The 16,684-nt window shown below is 43.8% G+C and overlaps 1 long non-coding RNA gene across 3 annotated transcripts in view; it reads right to left on the bottom strand.

Moving 5' to 3' along the window:
• The window catches only part of LOC137541206 (uncharacterized), a 426,898-nt gene that overhangs the window by 251,998 nt on the left and 158,216 nt on the right, over positions 1 to 16,684 (bottom strand). For all 3 annotated transcript variants that reach the window (XR_011025103.1, XR_011025104.1, XR_011025105.1), the window contains exon 3: positions 12,655 to 12,777. This is a non-coding gene — a long non-coding RNA (uncharacterized lncRNA). The remainder of the gene's footprint in view (positions 1 to 12,654; positions 12,778 to 16,684) is intronic.

The raw sequence follows: 16,684 nt of genomic DNA, 5'->3' as shown, positions 1-16,684 counted from the left end.
GAAGCACTGCACTGGTGGCAATGAGAAACGGATCCTTTAATCACACTGGCTAGAAAACGGACGGTTCTAGGCAGCAAAAATCTACTTTGGAGATGGAGGTCTGGGAGGATACGGCAAAACGGAACTAAACTAACTAAACGGAAATGGCACAGGATCCGTTTGAATGGAAATCGGAGCCATCATCACAAATCCATTTCCCTGAAAGTGCCAGTGTAAATCAACAGAAAAATAGAGGCGCCTCACGTGATACCGATCAGTATTTTTTACAAGGATACACACTGCAGCCACTGTAGGGGTGAATCCTCAGCCTCCAGAACAGTAGATATATCTCCAAAAATCAGTAGCGCTGTGGTAAGCACCCTTGGATAGTATGGTTCCACCTCCAGAGATTCCAAACAATATTGGTTCTTCTCCTAAACGTGCAACTCAGTGCACAAAAAAAGGAAAGGAAAATGTGGAGTCTCTCAGTGGAATAATCAACTGCAAATTTTATTCAAATGGATGAATTTTAAAAACAGATAAGATCAACTCACATCTAGAGGGTCCTACTCCAGTAGGAACCCCTCTGGCAATACACGCTTCCCACTCCTTGTGGTACTACACCTCTTAACGATCAAAAGTGGCGTTGCCCGCTCTCTTCCCGACTAGTTTCGGCCTTCCGCCGTCATCAGGGGGTATGAGAGCGGGCGGGCAAACCATACATATATATACAAATAGCCATAATTACCTATCACCAGTCAGCATGATTCCGAAATGACAGCCGCCGCTCGTGGCGGACACTTCCGGCTATCATCAGAACTACTTCCGGTTCATTGAATGAACCAGGCCGTCACTGGAGCGCACCTGCGCCTCACCGTGATACACGGCCGTTGTTGGAGCGCAGTTGCGCTTCATCATAGTACGCGGCTAGTACGCTGCGCAAAAAACTATCTATTTATAATAGTGAGCCATGCTGACTTATGTGAAGGGCTTCGTTATTACAATAAATTAATATACATTAAAATCATATGATATCAAGCAAGTATCGTAGTACATCGGCACAGGATTTAACTATTAAAATTCTAACACAGCCTCTGCATAACAATTAATGTAAAAATATGTAAAAACATATACAAGAACCAACATAATTAAGATGAGCGTTGTCTCACATAAAAGAATATAAATAAATAGGTATATATGTAATCTTGTCTACATTGATACAATATTTCCATGTTTCTCTTCCACAAGCTCCCTCTTGTGGTGAAAAAGCGAAATGTTCTTCTTGTTCTATATTTTTACCATAATATTCAAACTAGACAGGAATCCTCCTACTCCATCTTGTGGACAAGTAGTATATTGCACATATGTCCCTTATGTTGTAAACAGTACACTATATTTCCCAGTAAATAATTGCACTTAAGTTGAAATGGGGAACAGCTTACCATCTCAATCCATTATCTTTTCATTACGTTGTAGCCACATATACATATCCTCACCTCTTAAATTTCTTTCAAGTATTTTCAACTGTTGGCCAAAAAACAATTTAAGTTAAAATCTATATTTAGACCATTCGGATGCATACAGTTCAGTTTCACTATCCAATTCATCTCCAACTTTGCCAGATCTCTATCCATGTTATTTCCTCTCCAATTTCTCTTTATTTGGTCAATAGCTGTAAAAACCAAACCCCTAGGATCACAACCATGTTTTTCTTTAAAATGTGCTGAGACAGAGTGATCCATAAAACCACTACGTATATTCTTTACATGCTCATAGGTTCTCTCCCTGAGTGCCCGCGTTGTTAGACCCACATATTGTAGACCACACGGGCACCCAAGGAGATAAACCACCATTTTGGATTCACAATTCAAAAGGTTCTTAATCGGGAAGATATCTCCTCCCATTCTACTAGTAAAGGAAGAAGTTCTTCGGGCAACATTTGGACAGTGTCTACATGCAAAGCAAAAGCCACATTTATAGAACCCTTTAAAGTTACCCAGAGTGCCAGTTGATTGGTTTGGAATGTCTATAGCACTTTTTGTTATTAAATCTCTCACATTTGGTGCTCTTCTAAATATCACTCTGGGTTTTTCAGATATAAAATGTGACAATTCATGGTCCGCCCGCAGGATGTGCCAGTGTCTTTGTAGAATTTTTTTAATGTCTCTATGTTGCACACTATAATCTGTAATCATTGATACTTCTGGTTCTTTCATATATCATTGGGTGCCCGTGTGGTCTACAATATGTGGGTCTAACAACGCGGGCACTCAGGGAGAGAACCTATGAGCATGTAAAGAATATACGTAGTGGTTTTATGGATCACTCTGTCTCAGCACATTTTAAAGAAAAACATGGTTGTGATCCTAGGGGTTTGGTTTTTACAGCTATTGACCAAATAAAGAGAAATTGGAGAGGAAATAACATGGATAGAGATCTGGCAAAGTTGGAGATGAATTGGATAGTGAAACTGAACTGTATGCATCCGAATGGTCTAAATATAGATTTTAACTTAAATTGTTTTTTGGCCAACAGTTAAAAATACTTGAAAGAAATTTTAGAGGTGAGGATATGTATATGTGGCTACAACGTAATGAAAAGATAATGGATTGAGATGGTAAGCTGTTCCCCATTTCAACTTAAGTGCAATTATTTACTGGGAAATATAGTGTACTGTTTACAACATAAGGGACATATGTGCAATATACTACTTGTCCACAAGATGGAGTAGGAGGATTCCTGTCTAGTTTGAATATTATGGTAAAAATATAGAACAAGAAGAACATTTCGCTTTTTCACCACAAGAGGGAGCTTGTGGAAGAGAAACATGGAAATATTGTATCAATGTAGACAAGATTACATATATACCTATTTATTTATATTCTTTTATGTGAGACAACGCTCATCTTAATTATGTTGGTTCTTGTATATGTTTTTACATATTTTTACATTAATTGTTATGCAGAGGCTGTGTTAGAATTTTAATAGTTAAATCCTGTGCCGATGTACTACGATACTTGCTTGATATCATATGATTTTAATGTATATTAATTTATTGTAATAACGAAGCCCTTCACATAAGTCAGCATGGCTCACTATTATAAATAGATAGTTTTTTGCGCAGCGTACTAGCCGCGTACTATGATGAAGCGCAACTGCGCTCCAACAACGGCCGTGTATCACGGTGAGGCGCAGGTGCGCTCCAGTGACGGCCTGGTTCATTCAATGAACCGGAAGTAGTTCTGATGATAGCCGGAAGTGTCCGCCACGAGCGGCGGCTGTTATTTCGGAATCATGCTGACTGGTGATAGGTAATTATGGCTATTTGTATATATATGTATGGTTTGCCCGCCCGCTCTCATACCCCCTGATGACGGCGGAAGGCCGAAACTAGTCGGGAAGAGAGCGGGCAACGCCACTTTTGATCGTTAAGAGGTGTAGTACCACAAGGAGTGGGAAGCGTGTATTGCCAGAGGGGTTCCTACTGGAGTAGGACCCTCTAGATGTGAGTTGATCTTATCTGTTTTTAAAATTCATCCATTTGAATAAAATTTGCAGTTGATTATTCCACTGAGAGACTCCACATTTTCCTTTCCTTTTTTTGTGCACTGAGTTGCACGTTTAGGAGAAGAACCAATATTGTTTGGAATCTCTGGAGGTGGAACCATACTATCCAAGGGTGCTTACCACAGCGCTACTGATTTTTGGAGATATAGCCAGTGTAAATCAGCCCTTCGTTTTTTTGGGGGGGGAATGCCTCCACCTACCAGCTCCCCCTTGAGGGCCCGGAATTCATGTTAGTCTATGGCGATGCGGGCTTCTTTAAAGAAGTTGGGGTCGCGGTGGGCATACAATATGCTTCTGTGCACTCCTGCATACCCGAAGCAGGAAGTCACTGCAAGTGTAGTCACTTCCTGCTTGGCCTAATGCCAGACAGGGAACACTGTGTACTAGCGCAATGTTCCCTGAAGGCCTGCTTTTGGCGGGGAGGCCGGCACAATGCACCGCATCGCTAACGGCAATTAACAGTGTGAAACCAGCCTCACCTTCTCAACTTAAAGGGGACCTGAAGGAAGAAGGATACGGAGGCAGCCATATTTATTTCCTTTTAAACTATACCAGTTGCCTGGCTATCCTGCTGATCCTCTGCCTCTAATACTTTTAGCCACAGACACTGAACAAGCATGCAGATAAGGTGTTTCTGACAAAATTGTCAAGATTCTTCACTTGTTTCAGGTGTGTGATTCAGACATTACTGCAACAAAAGATACCAGCAGGATAGCCAGGCAACTGGTATTGCTTAAAAGGAAGTAAATATGGAATCCTCCATATACCTCTTATACATATAGCTCATATGCCTATGCTTCAGGTTCCCTTTAAAGGTCATACGAGGCAAAGAAATACATCTGTCTTTTCTTACCTGGGGCTTCTTCCATCCTCTAGAGGTCACAATTGTCCCTCGCCGCAACTCCGGTCTTCTCCCGGGCCTGTTGGCAGTCTCTGCAGTATCGCTAACTCCCGATGGGAAGGCATCTTCTGCACATGCACGGGCATGTGTCCGCGCCACGCCAACATCATCGGGAGTGTACACCCGAATCTGAGAAATATCACAATTTCCGCACCTCATACTTCTAGGAAGAACAATATTTTTTTGAACATTGTAGATTACATAAGTTATTCCGATCTAGTGAGCAATCCAATAGCCTTTCATGGAAGTGCCCTTTAAAGCGGACCTAAACTCACAACTTTCTCTCTGCTCTAAAAGATAAGCAAAAACATAAAAACCTTGAAATGAAAACATTTCTTTTTTTACAGCTGATACAAACTCTGCAATAAAGCTGCAGTGTGTCTACTTTCTGCTTTCATGGAAGCAGACAGAGTTAACATTGATTCACTAATACAAATAAAATGCATTATTAAAGTTAACACGCCTTATCAGAGTAGCATAGCGAGCGCTATGAACCCACAGGGGCTCAAGGTAGGACGAGTGGAGCTCTCGCCATTGCCAATTAGCAGGCATAAGTGTGTAGTGCGTGTTATGCTACTCTAATAAGGCATGTTAACGTTGATAAGGCATGCTATTTGTCTTAGTGAATCAAGCCTCATGTGTTTACATATTAGCTGCTCTGCCGAGGCAGCCAGCTGACACAGCTGAGAGATCAAATTACAACTTGTGCTTAGTCACAGATGAGGGGGAATTAGACAGGCTAAACTCTATAAATACATACAGGGAGCATTTCTCTGTGTTTTCCTTGTGTCCTGTGCAAGAGATCAGGTCCACTTTAAATTGTAGTTATATTCCTAACGAAGGTAGAAGCCTCCCGGTAATAGGCCATTATAACGTCACGTAAAACTGCATTGTGCAGTTCCCTGCTCATTAACCACAGTGCAGCCCTTTTCATGTTGTGGTCTTTATTCCTCTTAACAGGTAATCAATGTCCTGAGTGTTATTAAGCCACTAGAGTTATTATGAGCAGGTGGTTGCCGGTTTTATCCCAGGGTTAGTCATTTCTGCACCGCAGACGCTTCTGCCGACACATTAGCTGGTCATTACCGCTGTATCGAAAGAAAAATCCTTCTAAAGAGACGGCTGCTGGGAGTCCCATCATCCCGTGAATGCTGCCTTTATAATGGCGGGATAATGTATGCGGCTAAAGGCAAATGAGGATGTGTTTTAAATGAGGGCTCATTCTGAGTTTTATTACGTCTGGCTGTACAATTTGTTATAAAATTGCTTTGCAAGTCATTTCCACAGATTGTGGTAAAACTGTTTAATAATGAAATTTAATGCACAAATAAATAGTAGCCCTTCCACCCCCTCTAGTGTTCATCTGCAGAGTTCTTTTACTCTTAGGCTACTTACACACCAAGACGTTGCGTTTTAGGGGACATTATGGTCGCATAACGTGCCCCTAACGCAACGTATGGTGGTGTTGAAGTTGGACATCAGATTGAGCTGCGTTATGCAGCTCTCCAAGCAGCAGCTCCAGGTTAGTGATAGGAAGTCCAGATCTTTTTAAGGGTTCGGATCATTTGAATCGGATCATTGAAAAGATCCGGATCTTTAAACCGAGTCATTTGAATCATTTTACTAGGGAAGCAGACTGGGTGAAATGACTAGCAGGACAGGACTTTCCCTGCACTGTACATTCTGTATGTTCCTGTTTCTTCCAGACAGACATCCACTGTGAACCGAATCTTTCATTGTGATGATCCGGATGATTCGACTCACAAAAAAATCCGGATCAAATGAACGATTCGCTCATGATCCGGACAACACTACAGTCCTACCACAGTCTCTGCAGTGCAGTGAATATTAATTAGCCATGTGGCTGGCCACGGAGGAGGAGGGGAGACCTCCTCCTCCAACATTACTGAGCATGTGCAAGCATTGTGACTTAGCCCAGTATAACGTACAGCATGCAGCACTTTGTTTAAACGTGCTGCGTTACAATGTAACACAACGTGGGCACTGTGAACAGCACAATTGATTTTACAGTGCTGTGAGTTAGGCTGCGTTACTGGCTGCTGTAACGTGGGACTTTAACGTCCCTCTGTGAAACCAGCCTTAGGGACTCAGCAGAGTCTGACCCACCGTGAACTACTGGACTCCAGCATGCCTGGGCTTGCCTGTTGGCCAATGCTTCTTCGATATAGGTTATCCGAATTTTGCAAAAAAAAAAAAAAAACTTGCTTGTATTTTGTAGTCGATTCTTTTGATTTGGGACAAACAGTAAGTTTCATCCCTGTAGAGGGTTTTATCACATGACCTTCTGATACCTAAGGGTCTCCAGCACACCAGGGAAAGGTTGTTGGACGATGCTTCTTTAATATAGGGTATCTATATTTCATCCCTGTAGAGGGGTTTATCACATGACCCTTCGCGACCTAATGGACTCCAGAAAACTAGGGCTTGGCTTGTACAAAAAAAGACATGCGTGTATGTTTAGTTGTTACTTTTGATTTAGAACAAACAGAAGGTTTGATCCCTTGTAAAGAGGTTTATCACATGAGCTCCTGAGACCTAAGGCAGGGCTTTCCAAACCTGTCCTCAAGTACCAACAACTGTGCATGTTTTTCAGAAAACCACAAACCTTCACAGGTAAGCTAATTAGTATCTCAGCAGAGCTGATTAAAGTGTACCAGAGATCACAGCCTTAAAAGAATCGATACTTACCCAGGGCTACAAAGTCCCTCGCCGTCCTCCAGCAGTCTGTTGTTCAGCCGCGATCAGCCCCAGTAGCAGGCTTAGTCGGGTCCAGTCTGGGTCTTCTGCGCATGCGCGGACATCCCGCACATGCGCAGAAGACCATGACTCAGCCAGTTACTGGGCCAGATCGCGACTGAACGGCAGACCACGGGAGGACGGCGAGGGACTCACACATGTTTATGGTGTTGGAGGAAGCAATTGGTAAGTATCGATTATTTTAAGGCTGTGAATTCTGGTTTACTTTAACTACCTTTTGTGGATCTCTTCTTGGGAAGCCCTGACCTAATGGGTTCCAGCACACAAGGACCGGGCTGTTGGCCACTGCTTCGATATATACTTAGTTTCTTCAAGATTTGGAGATATTCTTCAAGGTTTGCAGATATAGGTTTAGGTTTGGAGATATGACATTTGGATACAATATAAATCAGTCACTATACAGCTTGTATAACAGTGTAAATTTGCTGTCTCATCAAAATAACACACAGCCATAATTTTCATGCTCTACTTCAGTATGCCACAGTATGTTGGCATTCATGGTTCCCTCAGTGAACCGTAACTCCCCAGTGTCAACAGCACTAATGCAGCCCCAAACTGTAAATACAGTTCCACCACCATGCATGACTGTAGACAAGACACGTTTGCTTTTGCACTCCTCTCCAGGTTGCCGCCACACATGCTTGACACCACCTGTAGCAAATAAGCTTATCTTGGTCTCATTAGACCACAGGACATAGGTCCAGTAACCCATGTCCTTAGTCTGCTTGTCTTCTGGAAACATTTGTGGGCTTTCTTGTGCATCATCTTTAGAAGAGGCTTCTTTGAGATGACAGCCTTGCAGCCCAATTTGATGTGGTGTGCAGACAGAGTATGGTTTAAGCACTGACAGGCTGACCCCCCACCCATACAACCTCTGCAGCAATGCTGCCAGCACTCAACTGCTTTGGTTGACCATGGCAAGGCCTGTTCTGAGTGGAAACTGTTATTTTAAACTGCTGTATGGTTTTGGCCAACGTACCGCAGCTCCGTTTAAGGCTCCCTGCACACTGCATGTGATTCCGAATAGTTTTTTTTACATGCGATTCCGATTTTAATCGTTACTGCATGCTGCGTTTCTTCCAGGGAAAATCGGGATCGCGAATCGGATTTGCAGTGTGCAGGGAGCCTTAGTGTGCTAGCAATCTACTTATAGCATGGACCACCTTTATTTAAAGCAACAATTCTTTTTTTTCATCTTCAGAGATTTCTCTGCCATGAGGTTCCATGTTAAACTTCCAGTGACCAGTATGAGTGTGCGAGAGCGATAACACCACATTTACCACACCTACGCCCCATTCACAACCAAAACCTTGTTCAGCAAAGTCCCTGTTACCCGGCACCCTCGGGGATTGGCTGATGCCGGGTAAGTGTGCAAACTGGTTGCTGGAGACTGAATGTTAAAAATAGGCCTAGTTAATACAGTACAATACCCGACTCTGTATACATACTATGAACTCTGCATTAAATGTTAAAATACAGTAATTGAAAGTATATTAACCTTGTAAGGGCCATGGAATCTAGTCTTAAAGCACAGCAGAGCCTTCAAAAAGCCTATGAAGTTGGCCTTCACCACTGTGAGTACCACCAAAAATTTGTTGTGTTGGTTGAGACTTCTGGTTGGTTGAGTTCTGGATAATCTGCTGTAACACTAAATTTAACATGACCCCGGTGAGAAGGAAAATGTCTAACTGGGCAGAACATTATCCTTCACTTAGGGGGTCTTCTCACTTTTGTTACCAGTGGGCTAGACACTCATGGATGTGTGTTGGGTTATTTTGATTAGACAGCAAATTTACATTGTTGTACAAGCTGTACACTTACTGCTTTACAAGTGTCATATCTTCAGCGTCCTCCCATCATTATTTTTGATTTATAAAGCACCGAAATATTCCGTGCCGCTGTATAAAGTAAGAAGCAAACGTGGGGTACAGAATAATACAGACAGTGGTATCACCAATCTACAATATACAGAATTGGCACAAAATACAGAAATGGTAATAACAGTAACAAAAGTAACAGGATGAATAAAATGTATAGCAAATTCAAAAACACAAAAGGGTGAGAGAGCCCTGTCCTTGGGAGCTTACAAGCTAAAGAAATGGGGAGGGCAAGAGCTGGGGTAGTATAAACTATTTATACCTTTAGGTAGATATGTAGTGGGAGTACAATTTGGCCTTAGGTCAAAGGGGGAATGGCCTAAAGTAGAGCATATCCTCTTAAAAGCACGCGTTTAAATTTATTATATCTTTTCATGGGATTTTTCGAACATATGAGAGGTGCACTTTTTTTTTTTCTTAGATAATGGGATTGATTCATAAAAGGCTGTGCAAAAAAAAAAACTGGGTGGGAAAATATCGCATTCAGTATTTTAGACTTTTGTTTGCCAATTCATAAAAATTTGCACAGGTGCGGTAGAAGTTCAGTAAATTACCCAAGCCCATTGACAAAAAGCTTTGCGGTAACAGCAGAGCAGTGTGGAGTGTCTCTGTGTTGTTAGAAGCTGTTCCGTGCAGTGAGGGCATTGCGAGGCATCCGGACATCCCTTTAGATGTACATGTTTTGTTATACCGCCTCTGCTTGCTCTGAATTTGTCTATTAGTCTTTCTTAATATTCTATTTAATTGCCACAGCTTAGAAGAACTTCAAGAAACTTTATACATGCCATGCTTAGGTGATTTCCCCCACTAGCTCCTACACATCTTCAAACAGGAACCCAAGAGGTTAAACAGCCGAAGGTATTCAGGGGAAGCCTGTTTTGTTCTGATTGCTCTGCTGCTGCCTGGGGGGTTTAAAAACTTGTCCTGCTGGGGAAGGCTGCGGGTCCTATCAGATTCCAACATCCAGACTTGCTGAAGACAGGGGCTGTTTCTATTGGCCCCCCACTCCTGTCAGTCACAGTTCTCACTGCTTATGTTTGTGAGTCACGGACTCAGCATTCTTTATACCCCTTCAAAGCAGACGGTAATTTTTGTGGCTTTACTCCTTGTTGTAGGCTTTATGAATTGACATTTTACTGACATGTGTTGAGGTATTTACCGCAAAAGTCGGTAATTTACCTCATTGCTCAGTAGCAGCCTTTATGAATTGACATTTTCCTAAGTGTTTGGTAAAGTTATCGGTTTTCTGCATTAGCGAATGTGGTAATGTTTTATGAATCGACCCCGATATATGTATAAAAATGAAAAAAGTCCATAGCAATGGCCAGGGGCGTAACTAGACTCAATAGGGCCCCCCTGCAAAAATGATAGCATGGGGACCCCACCCCCTTTGGTCCCAAAACCCTATGCGAGTCACGAGCCAGCCAGCGAACGGCAGCAGAGAGTGTTCTGTTGTTAAACAGCATATGGAAGCAGGAAACAAATTACACATGCTCCCGCACATTTTTTTTTTTTGAGCGAACAGGGAGGTTTTTTTTTTGCTAATTGGGTGCACTTGCAGTTGGGGAGAGGGAAGAGGAGGGCCCCCCAAAGCCTCTGGGCCCCCCTGCGTTGGTAGGGGTTGCAGGAGTGATTGCTACGCCCATGGCATTGCCATTGCCATTTATGGTAAAGCAGACTTTTTCAGCTATACTGTGTTTCTCATCCTGGGGTTCCTCTTTAACTACCTAGTGACCACCCCACGCCTATGGGCATGGCCACGGCAGCAGCCTCAGGTCCGCCTAACGCCAATTGGCGTCAAGTCCTGGGGTTGCAGTTTGCAGGAGATCGCGCGCATCTCCTGCTTGAGAGGTGGAGCTCCGCCCCGCCTTCAGCCTTTGAGCGGCGACCGCCGCTCGGGAGTCTGTTAGCCGGCGAAGCCGGCGTCTAATTACCATGTACAACGCTGCAATCTGCAGCAGCGCTGTACTGGGGACAGCCGTGTCACACGGCTGTCCCCTCCATAGGCTGGGGAGTGATCGGCAGTCATAGTCTGAAGCCTATGACAGCTGATCACGCTGATTGTCTAGCGGGGGAGGGGGGGAGCAGGGAAACCGGAACAAAAAAATTGTACATTTTATTAAAAGCAAATATTTATTTAAAAAAAATTAAATAAACAAGAAGGGGGGGGGGGGCATCAGACCCCACCAACAGAGAGCTCTGTTGGTGGGGAGAAAAGGGGGGGGGATCACTAGTGTTCTGTGTTGTGCGGCCCTGCAGCTTGGCCTTAAAGCTACAGTGGCCAATTTAATAAAAAATAACCTGGTCTTTTAGCCCTGTGGTCCTGAAGTGGTTAAACCATCTCGGTAAGATTCCTTAGGCGTAACAACGACAAATTCTTGTCTTGCTTCCAGAACCTCATCTCGTCGAGCGTCTCCGAGTTCATCAAACGGGCCAGCGCTCCGTAGCAGATGTTCAGCGCTCTGTCTAATGACTGGCTATTAATTAAACGTGGCGGCCGCGTGAAGAGCAGGCGTCTTCGTTGTGTGAGCACGGGGCCACCTGCGCTTCGCTGTGCCTCTTCACAGTGACTTATGTGCACTCTCTATGGAAACGTGCTGAGATGATGGAGAAGAGCTTGTCACAGCCTCGGAAATGCCAGCCAGCTCTAGGTGTGAAGAGGAGGAACCGGCTATATTTACCCAGGCTCCACGTGAGTAATCCCAGCCTTCTAAACAGCTCGTGAACTTAAGAGTGCTTAAAATCAATGCTGCTCTGATAAATAATGTAACACACACTTGTAGTCTTGATTTTGCTTGTGGTTCACAAACCAATCTGATCTCCTGCAGCTGTTTACATTGAAAATAAAGTCGGAAGCAGCCTTGTACTCTGTGCTGGCAGATGTTATCAGTGTTTGAAAGGAAGGAGAGTGATGAATGCAGAAAATCTATTTAAAGAGAAACCGTGACCAAGAATTGAACTTCATCCCAATCAGTAGCTGATACCCCCTTTCCCATGAGAAATCTTTACCTTTTCTCAAACGATCATCAGGGGGCTCTGTATGGCTGATATTGTGGTGAAACCCCTCCCACAGTGTGATGTCAGGACCATGGTCCTGACAGATTGCTGTCTGCATTGTGGGAAATAACAGCTGTTTCCAACTGTCAAAAAAGCAAGCCGCATCTCCTCCCAGTGACATCACCTGCCAGCAGTGAAAATGTCACCATATGATAAATGTCTGAATGTAAATCAGGGAGAGGAAATATTTTACAATGAGCAAACACTGACTACACCATTTATACATAATTATTTTAAAAATCAAGCACTTTTTTATTACATTACTTTCACTGGAGTTCCTCTTTAACTCTACAGAAGCAGCGGGGAGGGTTCAGAGACATTATTAAGGCAGAAATCGATACGTACACACAGTAGCTAATTTATTATCAGTACTGGCACAGGGTAACTAACAGCTTATATTTTTGTGGAAAGGGTAGGAGGCGCCCAGTAGAACAGAATGTTATATTCACTCTATATGGTAGATACAGCATTCAATAAAAAATGGTGTGATCCTACCTTCTAGGTGTCCCCTTTTGGGAGGTATACAAATGGGAGTTTATGCTTTTGAAATTCAATTTTATTTTGCACAAGACAACGCGTTTCACGGTCAAAACCGCTTCCTCAGGTCAGTGACAGTGCCTTTAAAATTATAAAAAAAATATTAAAAAAGCAGCGGTCAGAAACAGTCAGTTTTTAACTTAAAATCATAAAAAATAAAATAAAAAAAACATACAATTAACCTCTTGAGGACTGCAGGGCTAAACCCCCCTAGTGACCAGGCAATTTTTAGTTTAAAAGGCCACTGCAGCTTTAAGGCCAAGCTGCAGGGCCGCACAACATAGCACACGAGTGATTCCCCCCCCCTTTTCTCCCCACCAACAGAGCTCTCTGTTGGTGGGGTCTGATCGCTCCCCCCGTTTATTTTTTTTTTAATAAATATTTATGTTGCTGCTTTTTTTTCAAAAAACCCTCTTCCTTTAAATCCCCTCCCTCCCTCCGTCCCCCCCAGCCGGCCAATCACGCAATCGGCTGTCATAGGCTTCTGCCTATGAGAGCCGATCGCTCTCTTGTCCCCCATGGGGACAGCCGTGTCACACGGCTGTCCCCAGTGCAGCGCTGCTGCTCATCACAGCGCTGCGCGTAGTATATAGACGGCGTGATCGCCGTCTAACAGTCTCCCGAGCGGCAGTAGCCGCTCGGAGACTGAAGGCGGAGCTCCGCTCCGCCCACCAAGCAGGAGATGCGCGCGCATCCTGCGCGCGATCTCCTGCAAATGCAAGCCCCAGGACTTTCCGCCAATCGGCGTTAGGCGGTCCTGGGGCTGCCGCCGCGGCCACGCCTACTGGCGTGTAGCCGTCGGCAAGTGGCTAAACCAGATACACATAGATACCGATAGTAACACAAGACCATATGAGTCTAGATAGATTATATAAAAGTAGTAGATTCAGGGGGGCAGTAGTACTCTATACCCCATACCACACACTAACAGCTGCGTGATCTACTTGGAGATATGGCAAAAATAGTATTTCATAGGGGGTGGTATGATACAAGGTGGTATTGCCTCTGATGTTGCTGCGGATAATTGTGTTTTATTCCATATAAACACAACCCGTAGCTCATCCTGTATACTAAATACATAAATATGGTGGTGTCTCTTCTAATTATGCTACGTAATGTGGTGTCCCATATGGTTACCTCATGTAAATTAGTTGCATCATAAAACATTATGTTCATTAATTAATCATAAAACAATACAATGCTACACCTCAGTAGTCATTGGTTTGCCTGAGATCAAAATCCATTTAAAAGCATTTCAAACATTTATAACATTAGAAAACATTAAAACATTTAATAAACATTTCTACATAGTGTATGGGCATAGGGGTAAAATCTGGGTGATTTATGTTGTGCCCGGTAGCCTGCACACACACACCCACACACAAATACTTTGTGTCTGTTTGTGTGCAGGGTTCCCCTGCCGCAAAAGGAGTGGGGTGCGTGCAACTTCGGGCCGAGAAGGTATTAGGGATGGTAGAGAGGACTTACCTTGACTCAGTGGCTGCTATATATCCGTGAAGTGAATGGACAGATGGTGGACGGGCGAGATCTCGCGCTGATGTTAAGCGTGCAGCGTGATAGGTCGGTAATGGGCAGCCCTTGGGTTTAGTTAGACGTACGGGTGACTAACCAGATGGTGGGCCGCTAGGTTCAATTCTAGGGGATCGTCAGCCATCTCAGTTGTGACAGAAGGCTGTGTGCGGCGGCCATTTTTCTGGAGATATCCTGAGTGGCGTCCATGTTGCTGGGGGCTTACTACTAAGGGTTATGCTGGGGGATAAGATTGTATATAGAGTAAGGGAATTTATTATCTGTTGCCATGTTCTTAGGGCAAGATAGAGAGGGGAGGACGGGGATTTGGTTATGCAGAAGGGAGGTTTTAATATATATACACCAACATTATATATGTATATGAGGCGATTAAGATTGGGCTTTGTCCCGTAGGTTTGGCAACCTACTCTTGTTAGTATAAAATCTATTGCACCTACTTAATATATCCGTACCAACTAACGTATTGCACCAGATTGGGCTCCTGGACCTCCTGTGCTTTTTCTCCCACTGCCTCAACAGCTTATATTGAACATATTGGAGGCAACAGGGATCAGCACACATTGCAGCAAGTTTACTATCAGTACAGGCAAAAAATTACCAGCTTATACTGTACATACTGGAGGTAGCAGAGATCAGGACACACTGCAGCTAGTTTCCTATCAGTGCAGGCGGGTGCATGAAAAAAGGGCCCAGCTGGATAACGAATTGGCGCCAGTGGATAACTGCAGTAGCAGTACCTGCGTTGGCTCATGAATAAGGCCCATAGTGTGTCAACCCAGCTGGGTGAAGTAATTGGAAAGCTTTTCCATAGGATTTTTTGCAGCTCATAAGGGGCAAAATAAAGAGTCATGTAAATATATAGTTTGGAAATCCCACCCCAGCTGTATTCCATTGGTCCATTTTCAAGCTGCGTAAATTTGCATATTCCAGTATTGGCTCAGAATTATTGGGACCATCCCTCATTGGTCCATTTTCAAGTTTAATATATTTGCATAAAAAGTTAGCATAATCCTACATAAACTGAGAATTATTTACATCTCATTGACCATGCCTATTGGGTGTCTGTGTATTAAAACCAGAAGTATCACGCAAGACATCTAACCATTCATGGCTATAGTTTCCTGCAAGAATCTGTAGAAATTTCACAATCTCTCCAACCTGTCAAATAACCTCATTCAGGGCAGAAAATGTATGTATTCTCTGCAAAAAGCACATTACACATGTATATACTGCCATCTGCTGGCCATAAAAAGAGTTGCAAAAACTGAAGAATTTGATAGGTTTCAGGTTGTCCTGGATGTGTCCCCTTAAAGCTCAACACACACCATACAATCTTGGTTGTACAGATTTACCAAATCTATGTAGTATAAGAGCCAACAGATTGAAAATACCTTGAATGATTGATTGGATAAGCTCTTTTACTACATGAAAGTGGTAAGATTGAACACCCAAGATTGTATGGTGTGTGTTGAGCCTAAAACTAAAATAGCAAACGACGGCCGGTACTCCACTCAACAGTAAACTGTCTTTATTGCTGAAAATTTAAATATTCCAACGTTTTGAGACAAGTATGTGTCTGAAGGACAATAATGCCAAAGCAAATGTGCAGTCCTGGAGAGAAAGCTTGATGTGCCTGCTGCAGACACTAACCTAACAGAACCCTCCCCCGGTGATGCCTAATCCTAGGTGGCCACACTACTAGACCCTCAGTATAGGCACAAAGTGGCGGACATGTTACCAACTCACCATAAGGCAGAAAGGATGCAGCACTTGCATAACAAGTTGGCAACTATGCTTTACAATGCGTATAAGGGTGATGTCACAGCACAACGCAATTAAGGTACCACTGCCAGTAATCCTCCCATGTCCACGCAGGCAAGGACAGGACGCTCCATCGATCTCATGGTGATGTCGGACATGTGGACATTCTTTAGTCCAATGCCTCGCCTTAGCCCTTCCGGATCCACCCAACGCCTGGACCGGCAGGTAGCCGACTACCTGGCCTTAAGTGTGGATGGAGATACTGTGAGCAGCGATGAACCCTTGGACTACTGGGTGCGCAGTCTTGACCGTGTGACTGGCTGCCTGCACTAAGACTAAGTCGCTCCCGACACAGCACCTCTGCCCGCAGGATGCTTGACTGCCTTCTCTGCCACCAACAGGGTCCAGGACTCCTGAATTTTTAAGGCCGCTGCTAGCAGCGGCCGCTATAATAATTTTTCTGGTGCGTGTACATGCCTGCCTAATTTTTCTGGCTGCACTGCAGCTGCAACAACAAAACAAAAGGCATGTACATGTGCCAATTCTCCTTCGTGATCAGGGTCGAATTCCAGCGAGTCGGGCTATCTGCATACCTTTCACTGCATCTTTGACTGCACATTGTATTATACCTGGCAGTCAGTGCATACCTTTCACTTGAATGGATGGCAGACTTGCC

The sequence above is a fragment of the Hyperolius riggenbachi genome, chromosome 12 (genome assembly GCF_040937935.1).
Source record: "Hyperolius riggenbachi isolate aHypRig1 chromosome 12, aHypRig1.pri, whole genome shotgun sequence".
In the NCBI taxonomy this organism is placed as follows: Eukaryota; Metazoa; Chordata; class Amphibia; order Anura; family Hyperoliidae; genus Hyperolius; species Hyperolius riggenbachi.
Note: the sequence above shows the minus strand (reverse complement) of the source record. Positions and strands in the feature narration are given on the sequence as shown.